Here is a 20,896-nt window from a genome sequence, read left to right as displayed (position 1 = left end):
GAACAGTAGCTTTCTGAACTAGAACAATGAGCCCACTCTGATTAAATGTGACCTGCTCAGATTGAACTTTCCTAACCATACTACCTGTTAATTAAATAAGAAGGCCATTAAACTGAGGCTGTTTTAATGCCTTAGTGAACTATGTAAGGGAAAACAAAATCTAAACTTGTGATGCCTCATGATTAAGAAATCAACACCTAAGGACAACAGTCACAAACAGTCAAGGAGACTTTCCCCAAGTCTTAAGCTGCTGAGCTTAAGCTAGAGCCAATCAAATAATTTCCTTGTTCTGCAGCCACATTTTGCTATAAAATCTTTCACTTAGTTTCTGTTAGGTGGAGTGCTCCTTACCATTTCCAGTTTGGTCCCACCCCATTGAAGTCATATTTTCATCAAATAAATTATTAAAATATTAAATATGCCTTAGTTTATCTTATATACAAGTATGCCTGTCACTTTTTGCACTGCTTAATTTTTTTTCACAAAACTTACTATAACCTGAAATATTTATATACTTGTTTATTTTTTTAATTTTTTTGGCATTTTTTATTATGTGCAGTAGTCCAACATATACATCACTAGTTTCTGATGTAGTGTTCAACAATTCATTAGTTGCATATAATACCCAAAGCTTATTTATATTCTACTATCTTATCAAGATTGAAAAGTGCCTTTGGAAACTTGTCCCATTCATCTCTAAAATTAGACCTGTATTCTATAACTATTTTTAAATGAAATAGAAATATTTCCCAAATTATATTTTATTTCTCTCACAAAACTGAAATACTATTGTTAATGTCATCTGATTTAAACTTACATTTAAAAAAAAAACTAAAGACATAAATATAGCATCAGTCTCATACCATTTCATTTAAAGATTAGATAGAATTATATTATAAAATCCCCATCGAGAAAATAAAGGCAATATTCTGCAGTAAAATTTGCAGAAAAGTTAGTGTAAGAGATAAGATTTATAAGATAAAATATGCCCAAAATACAGTAAATTAATTTTGCTCACCATTCTAAATTATTAAATATGGTATAATCTAGATTAAATTAAGAAGTCTGAACCCAATTAGCATATAAAAATCACTGAGAATATTTATAATATTCTGATACATAAACTACACTTTTAGAAGTTCCTATTTAGTTGGTCTAGGATATGAACTGAGGTTCAGTACTTCTGAAAACCTCCGCAAAATGATTCTAACTGAATGCTCCTGACACTGTATTGTATTTCTAGCTCTCTTTCTAAAATAACTTTTTAATTCAAACTTTCTAAAACTTCCTTTTTAAATTTCACATCATATATGCTATTATTTCCTATTACATGTTCTAAAATGGGATTTCCTTTGTTCTCACTCATATTGAGGTAAAATAACAAATGAAAAATTAAAAAAATATATATCTCCTTAAAATGAAAGAAAACCTACATTTAAATGTGAGATTTTGGTAGTCTTAACTTTTATAAAATACTGTATTTTAGAAATGCATATTTCTATTGAGATGCTTGGGTGGTTCAGTAGGCTAAGTGTCTGCCTTTAGCACAGGTCATGATCCCAGGTTCCCGGGATGGAGCCCTGTCAGGTCAGCAGGAAACCTCTTTCTCCCTATCCCTCTGCCTGCCCCTCCACCTGCTTGTGCTTTCTCTCTCTCTCTCTCTCTCTCTTATTCCCTGTCAAATAAATAAATAAAATCTTAAAAAAATGCATATTTCTATCAAGAAAAATCAGTTACTTTTATTCAAAATATTTCTACTGAGCATTTGATGGGACATGTATAAGCTCTATGTAAACTCAGGCTGATACCTTTGGATAGTCTTAGAAAAACATCATTGAAATAACCTTATTATAATTTCAATACTTGGCTATAACAGTACAAAATATTATTTTGACTTTTTTCATTAAACTGATGAGGTAGGGGCACCTGGGTGGTTCAGTGGGTTAAAGCCTCTGCCTTCAGCTCAGGTCATGATCTCAGGGTCCTGGGATAGAGTTCCACATCAGGCTCTCTGCTCAGCAGGGACCCTGCTTCCTCTTCTCTCTCTGCCTGCCTCTCTGCCTACTTGTGATCTTTGTTCGTCAAATAAATACATAAACTGATGAGGTAACAATTGGTCAGTTCAATTGAAAAATATAAGAAATAGAAATCTTTTCCATAGGTATCTTGATAATTAAAGAAGAAAATCATTGGGTATATTGACTCTATCCTCCTGACATTTGGCACAGGGAAGACACAAACTCAACATGTTACCATTTACTGTACAACCTCTGTGTACTTAGCTTTTTAGTAGTATAATAGAACATCTGCTGAGCAATGTTACTCTATTAGTCAAAATAGAATAATGTTGCTGCTTTCTTGAATTTTCTTGCTTTAGGCAGTGGAGTCTTGACACCACAATCAAAAAGTTAAAAAAAAAAAAAAAAAGTTTACCTGGATCAGGAGAGTATGTAATCTCTGTGGAAACCTTCTTTAAATTAGTGCTTTATGAAAACATTAAAAGAATTTTCCTTCCAAACTGTTATGTTGTGCTTCTATGAGTGTATAGGAAAGTGTGTGTGTGTGTGTGTGTGTGTGTGTACGTACGTACGAGTGTCTACTGTAGTATATTCCTTAATGCATGCAGCTTAAGCTCATTGTTCCAGGCCAGTCTAATCCTCCTTTCAGGATTCCATTCTGCTTTTATCTCACATTTCTGTTTTGGGCTTCACTCACAGATGGTTGGTCTATTTTTGGCCAGTGAAATAGACCAATTAATGGCACTCACACTCTCTCACCTTAGTCCCTGGACAGCTGCTTTCTCTCACAATAGCAAGACTCTGATTACATTATGGTAGGAAGAACTACTTTAAATCCAAGTAGAGAAAAAGCTTTCTGACTGTTCACATACCACAGGAACCTTGACATATCCTCTGAAATGCCATTAAGTAGACCCCAGCAGCAGCGCTGCCTCCACTGGAAGAATGAGCCAATGTGGGCAGTATAATCACCAAGTTTTCTATATTCCCTTACCTCCGATAGTAGAAAAACTAAAGTTCACTAGTTTCAATTTTCACAGTATTTTAAAGGTCTTTAGTTAATAACAGAAGATATTCCTTTTAAAAATGAGAAAGCAAGAATACTAATTTTACTTATTATACATAAATATAAAAGAAAAAAGATTATATTATGGATCCTTAATTTTCAAATGTGATTTTATTTTGAATTAAAGTTTTTGATAAAATATAACTTAACCTACTATTGAATGTACTTTTATATTGATAATACAGTTGAGATAAAAGTGAATTTCAAAATTATTTTATGCACAATATAAAAGTAATGCCCACTTACATAAAATATCAATAAAATGATATTATACCTCTAATTTGTATCTGCTTATTTTTAAGATTGGAATTTATAATGTATTATAAATATATGATATATAACACATCATTATAACTCAAATCGTCTTATATAATGTGACTCTTGGATTATAGAAAAAAATTTAAGATTTATTTATTTATTTGTCAGAGAGAGAGAGAGCACAAACTAAGGGAAAAGGAGGCAGAGGGAGAAGCAAGCTCCCCACTAAGCAGGAAGCCCAATGCTGGACTCGATCCCAGATCCTTGGGATCATGACCTGAGCCAAAAGCAGACGTTTAGCTGAATGAACCACCCAGGCATCCTGAATTATAGAAAATTTTAATGTGAATTTTGAAGGAAATCACCCTCAGTTAAGCCAGACTAAAGAAAACAGCTGAATCTTAATAAATGCTTACTTAATCAATTTATTTAAATCTTCTAATCACAAATTTTGATATTTTTAAACCAATATTTTAACTTTAAAAAACCCCATATTTTAAAAAGTTTTAGGCTATAAGTTACATATGACAAATTCACTTTTCTGTACCTATTTCAATGACTTTTAATAAATATAGTGTTGTGCAACCAACACTACAGTACAATTTTAAATATTTCCATCACCTAAAAACATCCTTTGTGCCCATCTACAGTTATTTCTTGTTCCTACCTCAGCGACAGAAAACCTATTTTAGGTATTTAGAGATCTGCCTTTTTATATAAATGGAATCACATACAATGTGATGTTTTGTGTTAAGCTTCTTTCATAAAGAGAACATTTTTAAAGTTTGTCCATGTTGTAGATTATGCTTTGTTTCTCTTTATTACGGAACAGTATTTCATTGTCTGGATATACTACGTTTGTTTATCCATCCAGTAGATGAACATTGGAGTTATTTCTAGTTTTCTTGTTTTTTAATGAATAATTCTTCTGTAAACATACCCATAAAAATACTTGTGTGTACGTGTGTTTTCATTTATTTCAGATGGATCCTAAAGAAGGAATTGCTTGGTTGTACAGTCAATTTATATATATCTCAAGAAACTGTCAAACTCTTTTCCAAAGTGATTGTTTTATTTTATATTCCCACCTGCGATGTATGCAGTTTCCAGGGCTATCCTGCTATAGATACACATGGAGAACAGCAAGTGTCCCCACCAACTGACCCAGTTAACTGCCAGACATTTGAGTGTGTTACCTTAGATCATGTAGCACCAGTCAGTTCATCTGACTACTGCAGCTGCAAACAGGTTGAGCAAAAAGAAAAAAAAAAAAAAAGAAAAAAAGAAAGAAAGAAAGAAAAAAGAAAAAGAAAAACAAACGAACACACACAAATAAAACTTCCACACTAAGCCCAGTCCAAATTATCATGAGTAGATAAATGCATACAAGTCTTGTTTTAAATATCTGTATACCACATAAAATCTTCTTTGTTGCTAACCTATAAAAAGAATACTGGATCATAAGAAACTTAAGATTTCTTATGACTGCAAAGTTCTGTTCTTAAAGAATATTTTTCCTTTGGACTATTGATGTTTTCACTGAAAATGTCAGGTAATCAGTGCTTTTGCTAATTTAAGTACCACAGAATATGAGACATAGAAAAGAGCACAGTCTTTTGCCAGCAGTGTCCCTATCAACTCTGCCAATGGAAGCAGCTAGTGTAGTGTGAGAGCTGGAACGAGGTCAACCCCATACTACTTCTAAATTCTTCATTGAAGGGTGCCTGGGTGGCTCAGTCTATTAAGCGTCTGCTCAGGTCATGATCCCAGGGTCCTGGGATCCAGCTTGGAGTTAGGCTTCCTGCTTGGCGGGAGCCTGCTTGTTCCTCTCCCACTGCCCCTGCTTGTGTTCCCTCTCTCACTGTCTCCCTTTCTGTCAAATAAATAAATAAAATCTTTAAAAAAAATCATTAAGAAAAAAATCCTTCATTGAGCACAGTGTTGGGATCCTGGAGCACCTTGGCTCACTCCTTGCAGTGACAGTAAGAGAAACCATGATTCCCTTACAGCAGCCAAGAGCTAAACACAGATGGCCATGGCCTCCTAAAACACTGATAAGGCCTTTTTTCCTGCATTTTATGGTCTTGGAAAGCCACCCCAGGTCCCTTTTTAACTTCTCTATCTCTTCTGACAATTTTGTCACCAAAACAATTGCATTAAATTTTTGTACATGAAATGTCCAGAGTCAGCTTATAGGGTCCTCCTGACCAATTCCTGGCTGATGTTCTGTTGAATGACCTCTAAAAATCCAGTTTGAAGAAGCTTTACTGTCAAACCCTGAAGATAGAGATAAGCTTTCTGCACACAGCTTTTTGAGTATGTATTTTGGAAAATTATACAGACTCATCATCTGATGAATTTGTTTTCTGTTGAGCAGAAACTCACTTGAGGACAATAATGTATCAGATCATACTGAAAGAAGAAACACTTTCTCCCTACCCTCAGCTTCAACTCCCACCCATTTATCCCATTTTTAGAACCTGAGACCTTTTTCTTTCTAACTCAAAGGCAGAGTGTTATGGTGAGACAAGACAGACACGCATTCTCTCAGTTCTTCAAATTCTCTCTTTAAAGCAAGAACTTTAAACATCAAATACTCCTCTCACTCTGTGCTTATTCTACTCTATCCCACAAAACTAACTCAGTCACCCCTTCATGAGGGGAGTGTTCCTTCCCTGACCTTCCTGATTAGGTATGCACCACCACTGAAACATTTCACAGAACCAGGGTTCTTTTCTTTCTACTACAGAGACATAATCTTAATTACATGGACAATAGTTGTATTCAAAGCTGTTCACACAATTTACCTGTAAGTACTATAAATACGAGGTCATTAATTTGATCATCTTCGTTATTAATATTCTCACCATGAAATCTCCCTCCTCTGGCTTTAGTTGATTGGTGATTTGACTTCAACCTTTATTTTTTGTTTGGCTTTCTACCTTGCTTTCTCTTTACTTCAGCTTCCTAGTTCTTCTAATAGCTATTTTATTTTAAACATGTATATAATTTTGCTAAGCCTCAATTTATTCCTTTATTAGCCATGTAACATTAAGCACAATTAAAACCTTCTTAATCATCACTGTGATAAGAATGGGATCATTATTATTTGGAGGATAAAACAATGCATATGCAGTTCTTATCATAGTGTCTTATCCTTGATAAGTATTCAGTAAAGATTATATTTTTCTCCTCTCTCTCTCTCTCTCTTTTTTTTTTTCCCCCGAGAGAGAGAGAGACAGAGGAAAGAGAGTGCTATGGACGATAGGGGCAGAAAAAGAGGGAGAGAGAGAATGTTAAGGAGGCTCCATGCCCAGCTTGGAGCCAGATGTGAGTCTCAATCTCACTACTAGGTCATAACCTGAGTCAAAATCAAAAGTCTGATGCTTAACCCACTGAGCTACCCTTTTCTTTTCTTTCTTTAATTCTCTTTCTTTCTTTCTTTCTTTCTTTCTTTCTTTCTTTCTTTCTTTCTTTCTTAATAGAGATAATACCTAAAACAATTGCTATAATAAATATTCTATAATATCCTTTATGTAATTTATGCTACCAATAATAGGTATTAAAATACTTAGATTCATGACATACCAAAATACATGAAATTTAAAATACCAAAACATGTAATTTAAAATACCAAAATACATGAAAATTATTGTGCTTTGTATTGTACAAGAAGTCTTTTATATGGGGAGCTGTTTTATTGTTAGGGGAAGTTGATTCTTTAGAGAACATATCTGACAGATAATTTTAGTTTTGTTACTAAAAATCATTATTTAACAATGGTGTAATAGTAATGATAGCACTAATTATAACAATAGAAGTAATGATTTAAATATCTACTATGTGGCAAAGATCATCCAAAGTAAGTCTAAGTAGTAGGTTAGACAAGCATTTGAACTCATAGCTAAACACTTAATTGATATTATACATGGGGCAAATATTCAACCAGGCCTAAGACTCTTGCTTCACTAATAAAGTGGGATGAAAATAATACTTATTCTATGAGATAGGTATGAAATTTAAATGAGAATATTCACGTTTGGTTTTTAGTGTTGTGTTTGATCCTCTATAGAAACTCCTTAGGTGTTGATTCTCAGTATTGGTGCTGGCACTCTTACTACTGCATTATGCCTGAACTTAGAGTCTTCTAAGGTCTTACTCACTCCATATTTAACTACATTTTCCACACTTCTCTAATTTACATACTTTTTTCCTTAAAGGTAATGTCTTCATTCCTCTCTTAACATGAAATCAGATTTCCATGGAAGTGTGCTTGCACATATCTCCGGGTGCTTCAGCTGCCTCTGAGGGCTGAATGAAGACAGTGAGACACAAAGGAGCAAGCTGCACTCTTTCTAGTTGGATTTTTCCCCCTTATCTCATATCTTTCTCACCTTCAATGTCCAGCTCAGTTCTATTTTATTGCAATAAGGCTGTCTGACTACTTCAACTCATTTTGATACTTAGGGAGCATGTACTAAGACTTAATTAATTGTCTTTGGATTTTTGAAATATGTTTAAAATATAGAGGCATGGTCCATCCAAGATTGTTAGAAAATTGCATTAAATTAAGGGGCGTCTTGGTGGCTCAGTCAGTCAAGCATGTCTGCTTTGGCTCAAGTCCTGGGACAGTGCCCTGATTAGTAGGAAGTCTGCTTTACCTTTCCCTCTGCATCCCACCTCCCCAGCCCCATTTGTGTTTGTACCTGCACATGTTTTGTTTTTTTTTTTCTTAAATACAATAAAAAAAAAAAAAGAAAAGAAAAAAGAAAATTGCATTAGCTTAAATAAAATAATTTTCCCAAGACATTTTTTTATTTATCAAATGTGTATGGCAAGTGATGATATTTTGTCCAGTAAAATATCAATTAAATGTGTGATCATTCTATGTGTCCACTTATCCTCCAAATGCTAACAGTCTTTAACAGGGTCATAAAATATTTGCATTTGTGCATCTTTCTGTATCTTACAAGTAGAAGTTCCTCCAAGGCTGTGTAATAACTGGGCTCAACCCTCTGACTATACTGTTTATTGGGAAATTGAGGGTTAGAGGAAACTTACTGGGAATTACAATGTCCACTTTATGTCCGACTTGACATAGAGTTTGCTGTTGGACACAGATGGAACCAAAAAAATACCACTTTTAACCTGATTTTTTTCAGGGTGACTTCGTTTTCCTGACAGTTTTTGAGGTCTGGAAAAGCATACAACAGTGAAATATCCATTGTCAAGTACAGAAGAGAATGAAGAGTAGAATCCTATTGCTATATGTAAATAGAGTACCATCCGGTGATAATAATGAGCACTGTTTGAAGAGCACTCAGCTATGTGAGTTGCAAACTCATCTCTTTCATTTGCAAATCTCATTCTTTCTAATGGGAAAGCATTAAGCAAGGCAATTTTAAACAGCACTATTTTTCAGCTATTTTAGTCTGAATCTAAATTTAAACAAGAGCTCAGCAATCACTCCTTTCAAACCAGAATGTTTTATTATTATTAATTTATTTTGTCAACAGTGTATTATAGACCAAATCAGTGGTGCTTTTTAAAAAATAATATTGTTAAGTAAAGGGCCTATTTTATTTCTTATCTTTCTGATTACACAATGCAAGCCACTTCTGAAATCTTAACAGAAAATTACAAAGGCTTGTCTGGGCCAAGAGAGGGGAACTAATTCAATTATAATAAAAAGGTTTTAAACCCAAGCCATAAGTGTTCTTGCTTTCATTGATTATTTTTCAAACCTTCTGGAGATTAAAATCACAAGGCTTTAGTGCAGGATTACAAACAAAGCTAATAATCTCATAAAACTAATCAATTCAATCATGTTCATATGAGTTAGACTATTTTAGCAAGTATAATTAAAAGGTTAAAAGTCTAACATCTGACAGATAAATACTTGCAAAATCCAATGGATCTATAAAAGAAAAATATGTAGCAAGTCATATCAGTTAGATAAATTCATCTCTATTACACCAGAAATTAAAATACATGTGAAAATAGAAAACATTTCGGTCCTCTTCAGAAAGCAAGATGATCAGTATAGAATTCTTTCCTTATGTTGCATTTATCCTGCATTCTCATACCTCAAAGTTCAGTATAGCCCAATAACCAGTTGGAAATGGCAAACTGCTACTCTTGAACCAAAAACAATGAGTTTATTAATTTAGAAAAAGTCTGAATGGAAACAATAAAAATGCTTAATATATATATATTTTTTAAAATCAGGACTAGAACCTTTAATTGGTGAAAAGCTTGTGTTTATATTTTTTTAAATTTTATTTCCTTTCAGTGTTCCAGAATTCATTGTTAAGACAGTTTTTTTTTTAAGCATTCTGTTCATGTCATCATTCTTTCAAAGCCTTAAATTTCCTATTACTAACATAAAAGTAGTCAAACATCTTTGTACAAGTGATGTACTGTAAAGTTAGACTTCGATCATATGATGCAGTTTGATTCCAAGAAAACCAGGTGTAGGGCATGGAAATGCTTGCAAAGAGGTGACACTGACCTCTCAATCTTGGGTAGGTTTTCTTTGAGCTTCATTATTAGACCAACTGATGCTTTTGGAGGAGAGAAACAGAAAATATCATTGAAGGATCTTGGCTTTTGTATCCTGGAGTTTGGAGAGATGAAGAAGATGCATGAAAAAGCCTGGATTTCCCGTGAAAAATCCAAAGGCACAACAATGGTTTTAGTTGCTTCTGATGGCTTAATGATGAGAAAGTCACAAAGGAGCAAACTGCACTCACAAAGATGGTAGCATAAGGTGTTTGGTCCTGTGGGCCACATGTAAACCTAGTAGAAAGAAGCCAGCACTTGAGTCTTCTTAAAAAACTGTGGTCAAGAGTCCAGACTGGGTAGTCAAAGTTACACAGATAGAGATTCAGCATGAGTGGACTGCTCAAAGTCAGAGACTGACAAGAGAAGTTATAAATTGCCAGTTAGTGGAGACATAATCCAAAACTAGAAACTGCAAGGAGAGGAGGAATTCTTTACTAACCTCTCAAAAATAAAATAACTGAATATAAGATAAAGTAATTTCACATCGTAGTCACACCACCTGTCTTTCCTTCCCATTTTCAAACCCTGGAGAAGTAAAATGGACAGAAAAAGGGAAGATGTCAGGATGAAGGAACAAGAGTAAAAGAAATACCAAAATCAATCATCAACAACAAAAAAAGGACTCTAATGTATCGACCACTCCCGTCTTTCTTATTGCAGGCTTTTGAGATTATAGAAATAAGGCAGAAGTTCTGCCTTGCATCAGACAGTAAAGGTTTGTTTGGATTTGACCGTATTTTGTTTCTTTAGAAACCTGGAAAAAAATTAGACTAATGAAATGTGAATGTAAATGAAAATGCTTTGGGGTTTCATATATCTTAGGTTGAAGAGGATTGAAAATAGGTGCTTTTAAAAAAATACAATAGTTAGGGGCGCCTGGGTGGCTCAGGTCATGATCTCAGAGTCCTGGGATCGAGTACTGCATCAGGCTCTCTACTCAGCGGGGAGCCTGCTTCCCTCTCTCTCTCTCTGCCTGTCTCTCCATCTACTTGTGATCTCTCTCTGTCAAATAAATAAATAAAATCTTTAAAATTAAATAAATACATAAATAAATAAATTTACAATAGTTATTTTTTTTCATATCCTACAAGTTTAGTTTGTTCACTACAATAGGTGCCTAGAATTCTTTTGATTTTTACATTCTGATTTGAATAATCTATTTCTCTTTCCTATACTTTGTTATACCTGCTCTCAAACCATACATGTGTCTCCTGATACTATGTCACACTCCAAAAGTCCTGGATGAGTGTTTGGCTCATAGTTTGTCCTCAATAAATATTAGCTTATTATCTATCTCAATTATAGTACCCATTGTGTGTGTGTATGGGTGTAGGTTTGTGTGTATTTTTCTCAATAAATATTTGGTGATAAAAACAGTTTAATTTTAAATGAATAACATGGTGTATGCTCATACATAATGACTCGATTAGTTCTTACCGACTGGTATACAATACTAGATAAATGTGTATATTACATATACATAGACATACACACACACACGAACACACATGCATGCCTATATACATACATATACACATGATGCATATATGTATGAATGTATGCATATGTGTGTGTATATATATATATATATATATATATATATATATATAGGGTCTTTGCTAATTCTCTACCTTATTTTGTTCATCTGTTCATTTTTAGCCCAAACACAGATTCTCTTAATTACTGTAATTTATAATGTCTTGGTACCTAAAATGTTCTCATTTTGCAGAAGACTTGGGGTCATCTGCAGTTCATTCAGTTTCCATATGTGTGTTGGAATCAACCAGTCAAACACAATAGTAACTGTACAGTCAATTATTTCCCTAAGGTGCCCAGGTTCCTTTTACTAGAGAAAAAGAATAGAAAACAAAGAAAAGTTTGCTGTTTATTGACACTGGGATGTCATCACAGGGAGGCCTTCTCCATGTATGGAGCTAGGAAATATATGAAATGTATGTAGACACATACATAAATACATCTGTATCGATTTTAATATCAATCTATCTATTGATCAAAACCCATGAGTTCATACTGACATCTCTAACCACAGAGATCACTCAAGCATCCCCCCTTCTTTATCTATAATTCCTTTTTCTGATAGCTTTTCTGACAGTGAGAAACTGGATTTCATTATCTACTATATAGTTACTGATTTGTTCAGTCTTAGATACCAATAAAGCAATGTCAGAATTGCTACCCTATACTATGTAAAAGATAAATTTACTAAGCAGAGTACAAAAGTTTTTTCTTTTTTTTTTTTTAAGATTTTTATTTATTTATTTGACGGACAGAGATCACAAATAAGCAGAGAGGCAGGCAGAGAGAGAGGAGGAAGCAGGCTCCCCACTGAGCAGAGAGCCCGATACAGGGCTCAATCCCAGGACCCTGGCATCATGACCTGAGCTGAAGTCAGAGGCTTTAAACCACTAAGCCACCCAGGTGTCCCCAAAACTTTTTCTTTAACAAATTTTACTTATAGTATATTCAATATTATATTGTATTATAATATATCCAATATTTTATATCTTTCTTTTAGCTTATTTTCCTTATAGCATATTGATTACATTGATATAGTATATTCAATATTTTCTTATATCTCTCCCTTTTCTTCCATGAAAGGTAGCTTACTATAGATATTCATTGGCATGAAATGTTTTTTCTAATCCACTTGCCTGAAAGAGAGAAAGTTGAGTGCAGCAGAGTGACTCTGGCAGTTTTAAAGTAACAAGTATTTTTTAAATCTTAACATTTTATATTAAAGTCTTAAAATTAGGATTTGTTATGTCTGTAGTTTTTATTCTTATCAGTTGGAGTGATAGAGAACTGTCTGATTAAATTAACCGTGGGAAATCAGAAAGTTTTACTTTTCCAAGACATCATATAGGTAGCATGTAAGGAAAATATTATTTGAAAATTCATATCTAACATTTACATAGAAATTATTTAAAATGTTTAGTAGGAGGTAAAAAGGATTCAATGTACCCATTGAATATGTCGATAGGGAAAACACTTGTTCTGTGGTATTTGCAGCATACTACACAATTCATGCCAAATCATTGTATGGATTCTGCTATTCTGGTGTAAAATGAAAGCCTTAAAAGTAATATAGAAGGGATAGAGAGGCCAAACTCACTAAAAATTGCAAAAAAATGTTCAAGCATTTCACCCAAGAACTTCCATCTTCTGGAATTCTTTTTTTCTTTTTTTTAACTTTTACTTATAACCAGCAAGACTCTATCGCAGCATTTTATTATAAATAAATAAATGTATTAACAAAAAGGAAAAGGAAGGAGAAGAAAAAGAACATTTCATTATCTTCTGGAAAACAAAACAAAAATACCAATTTGGTAAAACATCATTTTTAGTCAGTTCACTCAGACTTTAGTCATTTCCACAAACCTAACAGAAACAACATGCACAGCACACCTCCACAACGAATGGAGGTGTTCTGTTTCCAAAAATAGCACTATCTCTAGAAGCTTTTCTTCACCTTTCACAAAGTATTTCTCCATGTTGTCACCACAAGCATTCCAATTACTAAGAATCCACGTTATATACACTGTACAGTTTGATCCCAAATTGGATCTACTTTATCACTGAAGTAACATGAATATATTTAGTTTTTCACCTGAAATGAAAAGGTGTCAGATCAATTCTTCCTCTCTGATTTCTGCTTTTGACTCTGGCATTATTACAAATTGCCCTGAGGCATATCTTTCCTTTTAATACCATGTCTCAAATGCAAACGTTCAGCGGTGGTTATTGTTCAACATTATATAACCAAAAAAGAAATGCCACCTAGTTATTAAACTGTCAGAACATTAAAAGTGAATAAATCATAACAAACTTTATAGTGTATAAAGCCATAGCCACACTTTTCTTCAGAAGAAGCCGTATGAAGTGTGTGGAGTCAACTAACAGACTAAATCTGAGAGTAGGAATTTATTGTCTCAGATATTTTGTGTCATGAAAAGTAACTATATCCCTGCTTCCACAAAGTAGTAAGGACGCAGAATTTCCCATGTACTGACCATTCTTTTATTATTTAAGGCATTAACTATTTAAAGGAATATCTCTAACTATTAAAATATAGTTCCTTGCAGAGTAGCTCTCTATCAGGCAATCACTATCTGATACTTAACTTTAATTTGAGGTAACCTCTTGTGAATACTTTTGATTTAGCTTCACATAAGTTTCAATCACAAAAGAAACATATTTTATATAAAAATATTATCGTGCTCTTGCTTATTCCCTCTGTGACCATCTAACTGATCCATATCATCTTTAATTACATGATAAATTGTTTTCTAGATGGTATAAAATAGAAGCTTCCATCATATTTCCATTTAGAACAAAAATAATCAAAAGGGTTTGTGTATTAAATCAAATGGAATTTTGTTGACTTAAATTGCATTATATAATGAACTATTAGCCTTTCATTGCAAACCAAACAAACATAAAAATTGATCTTATAAAAGGGAAATCTTGGTGATATTTATGACATCCTAAATTCTTAATATCCCAAATTCATCCTGAATTACAGGTCTACATAAAACCAAAGTAGCATGGTACTGAGTGACCTAAATTTTTTACTATCCTTACTACCCTCCGAAAAAAATAGAGATAAAACCTCATACCTGTCAGAATAAATAAAATCAACAACACAAGAAACATCAAGTGTTGGAAAGGATGTGGAAAAAAGGGAAATTTCTTGTACTGTTGGTGGGAAGGCAAATGGGTGCATATACCCATTTCCATAGTGGAAAACACTACGGATGTTCCTCAAAAAGTTAAAAATAGAACTACCCTGTGATCCAGCAATTGCACTACTAGATATTTACCCAATGAATACAAAAACTCTAATTCAAAGGGATATGTTCATCTCAATGTTTATAAAACTGCATTATCTGCAATAGTGAAATTATGGAAACAGCCCAAGTGTCCATCAATAGATGAATAGATAAAGAAGATGTGATATATATGCAGAATGGAATATTATCCAGCCATAAGAAAGAATTAAATATTGCCAATTGCAATAGCATAGATGGAACTAGACAGTATTAAGCTGAGTGAATTAAGTCAGAGAAAGAAAAATATGATGTCACTCATATGTAGAATTAAAGAATCAAACAAATGAGAACAGAGGAGAAAAAAGAGCGGGGGTGTGGGGAGGCAAAGCAAGAAACAGATTCTTAATTACAAGGAACAAATGACGGTTACCAGAGGGGAGGTGGGCAGGGCGGATGGGTTAAATAGGTGATGGAGATTAAAGGAGTATATTTGCTAGAATGTGTACCAGGTGTTATATGGAAGTAGTGAACAATATACTACACACCTGAAACTAACATTACCCTGGAATTTAAATAAAAGTTTAAGAAAAAAAAATAGGGGTACATATAATACTGGCATATCCATGGCAAACTATCTTGCCATGTCTCTGAGCCACTCATGTATTTTGGACTCATTACAACCAGTGGAAATTGTCAACAGATGTTCAAGTTGTCTACTTTTACTACTCCTGACCATTTGAGATGATCACCAAAGCTGAGGATTGCATTTTAATATCAACCAATCTATTCCAACTATTCCATCATCAGTAATCCCAGGAAACTTCTACAGTATATTCTAATCTTTATTTATATCTAACAATATAACTATGGATCTCCAACTCTCTATAGTTTTCAAAAGTAATACTTTCAAAAGTAATAATGGTGCATTGCCTGCACTTTTAGCTGAGATATTTGCCATCCATAGTTTTCTTAGTACAGAATTACTTCATTAATGATGGTTGTCATTCTCTTACCTTACAAAGGTATTTTAATAATGGGATGATATTTGGCAGGTTTCTATTACATAACTGACTCCCAGACACAAAAGCAGTTTATAGAATATGTCAATCTATATGTGTACCTATTTTATTTGTTGCAACTAAACAGTAATTTTATTTAGTTATAAAGTACAAAACTTTATATTTGATATTACCTTTTATTTTAAGATTTTATTTATTTATTTGACATACAGAGAAAGATCACAAGTAGGCTGAGAAGCAGGCAGAGAGAGGGGGGTAAGCAGGCTCCTCACTGAGCAGAGAGCCCGATGCTGGACTCTATCCCAGGACCCTGGGATCATGACTTGAGCCGAAGGCAGAGGCTTAACCCATTAAGCCACCCAGTCATCCTTGATATTTTCAATGCAAGTTTAATTCCCACCATTCTTTTGCTTAGGATAAGAAGGGGACTAGTGTTGTCTATACTTTAGGATGAGTGGGAAAACATAAGCCTTTTGTACTTTCCCATTCCTAACTTTCTGATTGAATGACTGATTTTTAAAGATATTATTTATTTATTTATTTATTTATTTATTTATTAGAGAGAGAGAATGAGAGAGAGCACAAGATTAGGGAGGGGCAGAGGCAGATTCTCCGCTGAACAGATAGCCCAACATGGTTCTCAATCCCAGGACCCTGGGATCATGACCTGAGCTGAAGGCGGAGGCTTAACTTAACTGAGCCACTCAGGCACCCTCTAACTTTCTGATTTAAAATGAAAATCGCTCATAGAGATGAAGAAGAGAGTGCTAGCCAAAATAAAAGAATATTAAGGGGGAGATATATGCAAAAAATTTCTCTAAATATCATGTATTATTGTACATCCTTCCAGGGGGTCACTTAGTGTACATCTGTTAGTAAGGAAGCTGTTACTATGCATATCTACTCATCATGTAATGGACATGAACTTCATTATCACAAATCAGGTGTAGTTGGTTCTCCATGACTAAAAAAAAATGGGGGGTGAGGAAAAGAAAGGAAAAGAGAGAAGAGGGAAAGGGATGGAGTGGAAGGCAAGGGAGGAGAGGAGAGGAAAGGAAAAAGTCAACATCAAAACATGGATTCAGTTTTATTACTTCATCCCCATGTTCCTTTGGTGATAACATGTTGTTTTCTCCTTTTTACATGTGTTTAAGGTATTTAGGGACAAATAAAATGACATTTAAAGAAAATGTAAGAAATGTGTTTTAAGAAGATCATTTCTATTGCTTAGCATCAGTAATACCAATGAGGCGGTGCTCCAGGGAATGCAGAAGAGGATTTTGAGCACTTGGAGGGAAATTTTCAATATCCCATCATGAGAAGTTTTGTGTACACAGAACTCTTTTAGTGTTCCAAATTATGTGAGGAGTTATAAATGAGTAAAAGGTCAAATAGATTTAGGAAACTCTGAGTTCATTAAAAGTAAACACGTTTCTTTTCATTCAAAACTTCTCAGAGCTTTAAATAAATTTGAGCATGGATGATAATGCAGCAGGATAGAAAATGTAGGGCAGCCAATGAGCGATGTTGTGTAAGGAAAGTTCGGGAATGATAAGGGCAGCCTTTAAATTCCAGATCTGTAGTATGGCCTATTACCTTGGATATAAGTTTTAATTCTTTTAAATCTATTGCCTAATTGATAACATTTGAAAATTATATCTACTATCAATTGCCTAATTGATAACATTTGAAAATTATATCTACTAACATGTTTTTCTAACATGTTAGAAAAAATATATATATAATTACCACATAATGTCCATAATCTTTAAATCTTTTACATGTGTCATTAAACTTAACACTACCAAAAAAATTCCATTAAATAGGTATTATTGTTTTTTACCCTGTAAAATCTTTAGGAAGATAAACATACTTTTTTTTTTTCTTTTTTTGATTTTAGCCATTGGTGTATCCTAGTGCCTGGAAGTGTGTATGATAAGTCAGAACTCAGTACTTTTTTTTTTTTTTTAATGAAATGAATGAATTAACAAAAAAAAAGAAAAAAAAAGAAAAGAAAAGAAAGAAAAAAAAAAAAAACCTGAAAAATTTATGCAGTTTGATTCCAGAGCCGTGATTCACCCATATATAGCATGTTGTGGACATCAACACAAAAAAGTTATTTTATTTTTGGTTTTAATGTTTTTTTGACAAGTATCAGCCTTTGAAATTAGAAATTTTATACAACTAATGTGTTTTATTTTTTCTACTTCTATTAAATTATTAATCTATTCATTTTATTTAATAAGATTTTAATAATTATTTAATAAGAAATTAATAAATGATGACTATGTGTGAGACACTGAGCCAAAAACTAAAAACTTTGTACAAAAATGAAAAACAAACTCCTGCTTTCAGTTCTAGTAAAATGGTCAAGATCAATATATAAATAATTACTAATGAACACAGGGCAAGTGTTCATATATATATATATATATATATATATATATATGGTTTAATTGGGGCCTCGGCATTCCACTGGGAACTAGTAAAATAAGAACAGCTAAATATTTTGAAGTGTTTAACACATGATGAATAGAAAGCTTTCAGAAGAGGAAAACAGGTAATTGAAATATCATAATCAGCAAGTTCCAAAAAAGTGGCTTGGTCATCTCTGAAACTATCTATATGCAGAGCGCAGAAAGAAAATAGAAAGTTACTTGGGCCTACAATTAATGCCCATCTATGAAGTCCATGGCATATAAGGAGACCTCAAAAATGTTGCTTTAGTAAGTAAATAAATACTGTAAAGAATTATTTTTAAGGAACTGGAAGCAGAAGATATTTAGGGTGGGAAAATAATTTTTTCAACATTTATTTTACATTTTCTTTTGGGGAGGAATGTTATTTCTTTCTTAATGTCCATTCTCAATTACTAGTTCTAGAACTATTAGAAAGATTAATCCTAAATTGGCCACATTTCATATAAAATGGTATGTAATACAAATATTTCTTTTCATAAAAAAAAATGGACTCAATGATACCTGTGGTAATAAAACTTGAATTGATAGATATAATTTCTATCAAAATACTTATTTAGAAAAATGTCACTGTACACTTAGAAACATCTGTCTAAGGAGCAATTTGAAAAATAAGCATGAGTTAAAGAAAAGGTAAGGACACCAGGCAAAATTGATGAATCATATCAGAGATCAAAGGAAAGGTAGACTCGCTAGAATTGCAGATTGCCATAGTTGCTTTCCTTTTTTAAATTTTTCACCTGTGATTGTCACTTTACAGCCAAGACTAATATATCATAGTACTGAATTTTTCACAGAAATATTCTGTAGTCAAAATAATCTTAAAATCATCACATGCTGCAGAAATTTCAGTATCAAGGTAAATTTATTTCCCAGTCATTCAAAAGCTTAAGGTAGGGTGGGTATGCCTGCCTGAGAGACTAGCTCAGAGGCTCCAAGGGCCTCCTAGGGTCACTTTGATCACCCTGAGTTTACAAGTGAAGGAGTTTCTTTCCTCGGCCTTTCAGGAATAGTCAACTAATTTTTCGTCAACATCCAAATGTAGAATATGTCTCTTAGGAGAAGATTCATATTTACTAAACTTATAAAATAGATTTATACAACTCAATTGACAACTTTACTTAGTTATATCCAGGAACTATTGTAATAGATTCCAGACTACTGAAATTATATATAATTACATGGAAACAAAATAAGGTCATGATAGAGACTCTTGGGAGTAATTTTAGAAGTTAACTGAATTTTTGTAGTAGATTGCAATGATAACGCATTCCTTTTTTTTTTTTTAAGTTTATTTATTTATTTTAGAATGTGTGAGAGAGAGAGGGAGAGCATGAACAGGAGGGATAGAGAGAGAAGGAGGGAGAATATCAAGCAGACTCTGCACTGAGCAGGGAAACCAACTCAGGGCTCAGTCTCATGAACCTGAGATCATGACCTGAGCTGAAACCAAGTTGTATGTTTCAATGACTGCACCAACTGGGCACCCCAATAACCCATTTCTTTATTCTTACCTGTAGCCATGACCTTTGTCATACTATGTTGTAGTTTCTCACAGTAAAGGAGTAGCGTTTCTTTCCCTAAGCAGTGTGTTCATAGTACCGCCTCCACTTTGTCTTAGATAAGCGATAAGGTAAAAATGATGGTATGCTAGTTCCAAGTGCAGGCTTCAAGAATCATCCAAGGAGTTTCCATTTGTGTTCTTGTGCTTCCAACTACATCATGACAATAGGGTGGAGCTAGCCTGGTAGAAGATGAATGATACATAAAGCAGAGGCTGAAGTCAACCTAGATTAACCAGCAGATCACTATCTTAAGATATGTGAGCAAATCTAACCAGGAGCCCAATAAATATCTAATTGACTTCATACACAAAAGCCATAAAATAGTGTATGCCACTGAGCAGCACAATTATGTCAACAGTTAACTGATACAAAACTAAACAGAATTGGATTAAGCTATCCTAAAGACACCGTCCATGAGAGATAGGTTTTTGAGCACATGTTTTTACATTATTCTCAATACTCCAGTTGCCCTGCCCCTACATTTGGACTATATTAACCAAGATGTCTTCACACAGAACAATATTCATGGATATATACCAATGGAATTTGTTTCTTGGGCATTAGTATTAACAGATTTGTTATATATGTTTGTCATTTATGACATGTTTATGTTATTAGACATTATACATGCTATTAGATATCTAATTCTTTAGAGAAAATAAATAGCACATACAAATACAAATATGTCTGTATGTATGAAATACACTAGTACTGTCACCATTCCTAAAGATGCCATGTACTTTCAGAATATGTCTCTTTCACTTGTGCTCATTTTTTCCTTTAATTTGCATGACTTTATACCCATTTTTTGCCCTTTGAAGTCTTTCTTACATGTCCACTCATTTTAGAATTGAACTCACCAGTTGAGTGTTATTTAGCAGTTACATAATTCTGAATTATATATATAACAATTTCCCTTCTATGTTCTTAGCTCATTAATGGAATGATTAGATCTTATTTTTTCTTCATTCTCCTTTTGATCTCTTCCTTGCCTCTCCTGCTCCTCAGCAGTAAGAATAAACCTATATACATAGTATATATATAACAAGCATTTGTTAACTTTAATTTATTTTGAAAGTTAATTTAGTGTATACTTCTGGAATTTATGCCATGGGTTTTATTGTTTCCAATCAGTGAAA

Source organism: Mustela nivalis, assembly GCF_964662115.1.
Source record: "Mustela nivalis genome assembly, chromosome: 4".
Classification (NCBI taxonomy): Eukaryota; Metazoa; Chordata; class Mammalia; order Carnivora; family Mustelidae; genus Mustela; species Mustela nivalis.
Note: the sequence above shows the minus strand (reverse complement) of the source record.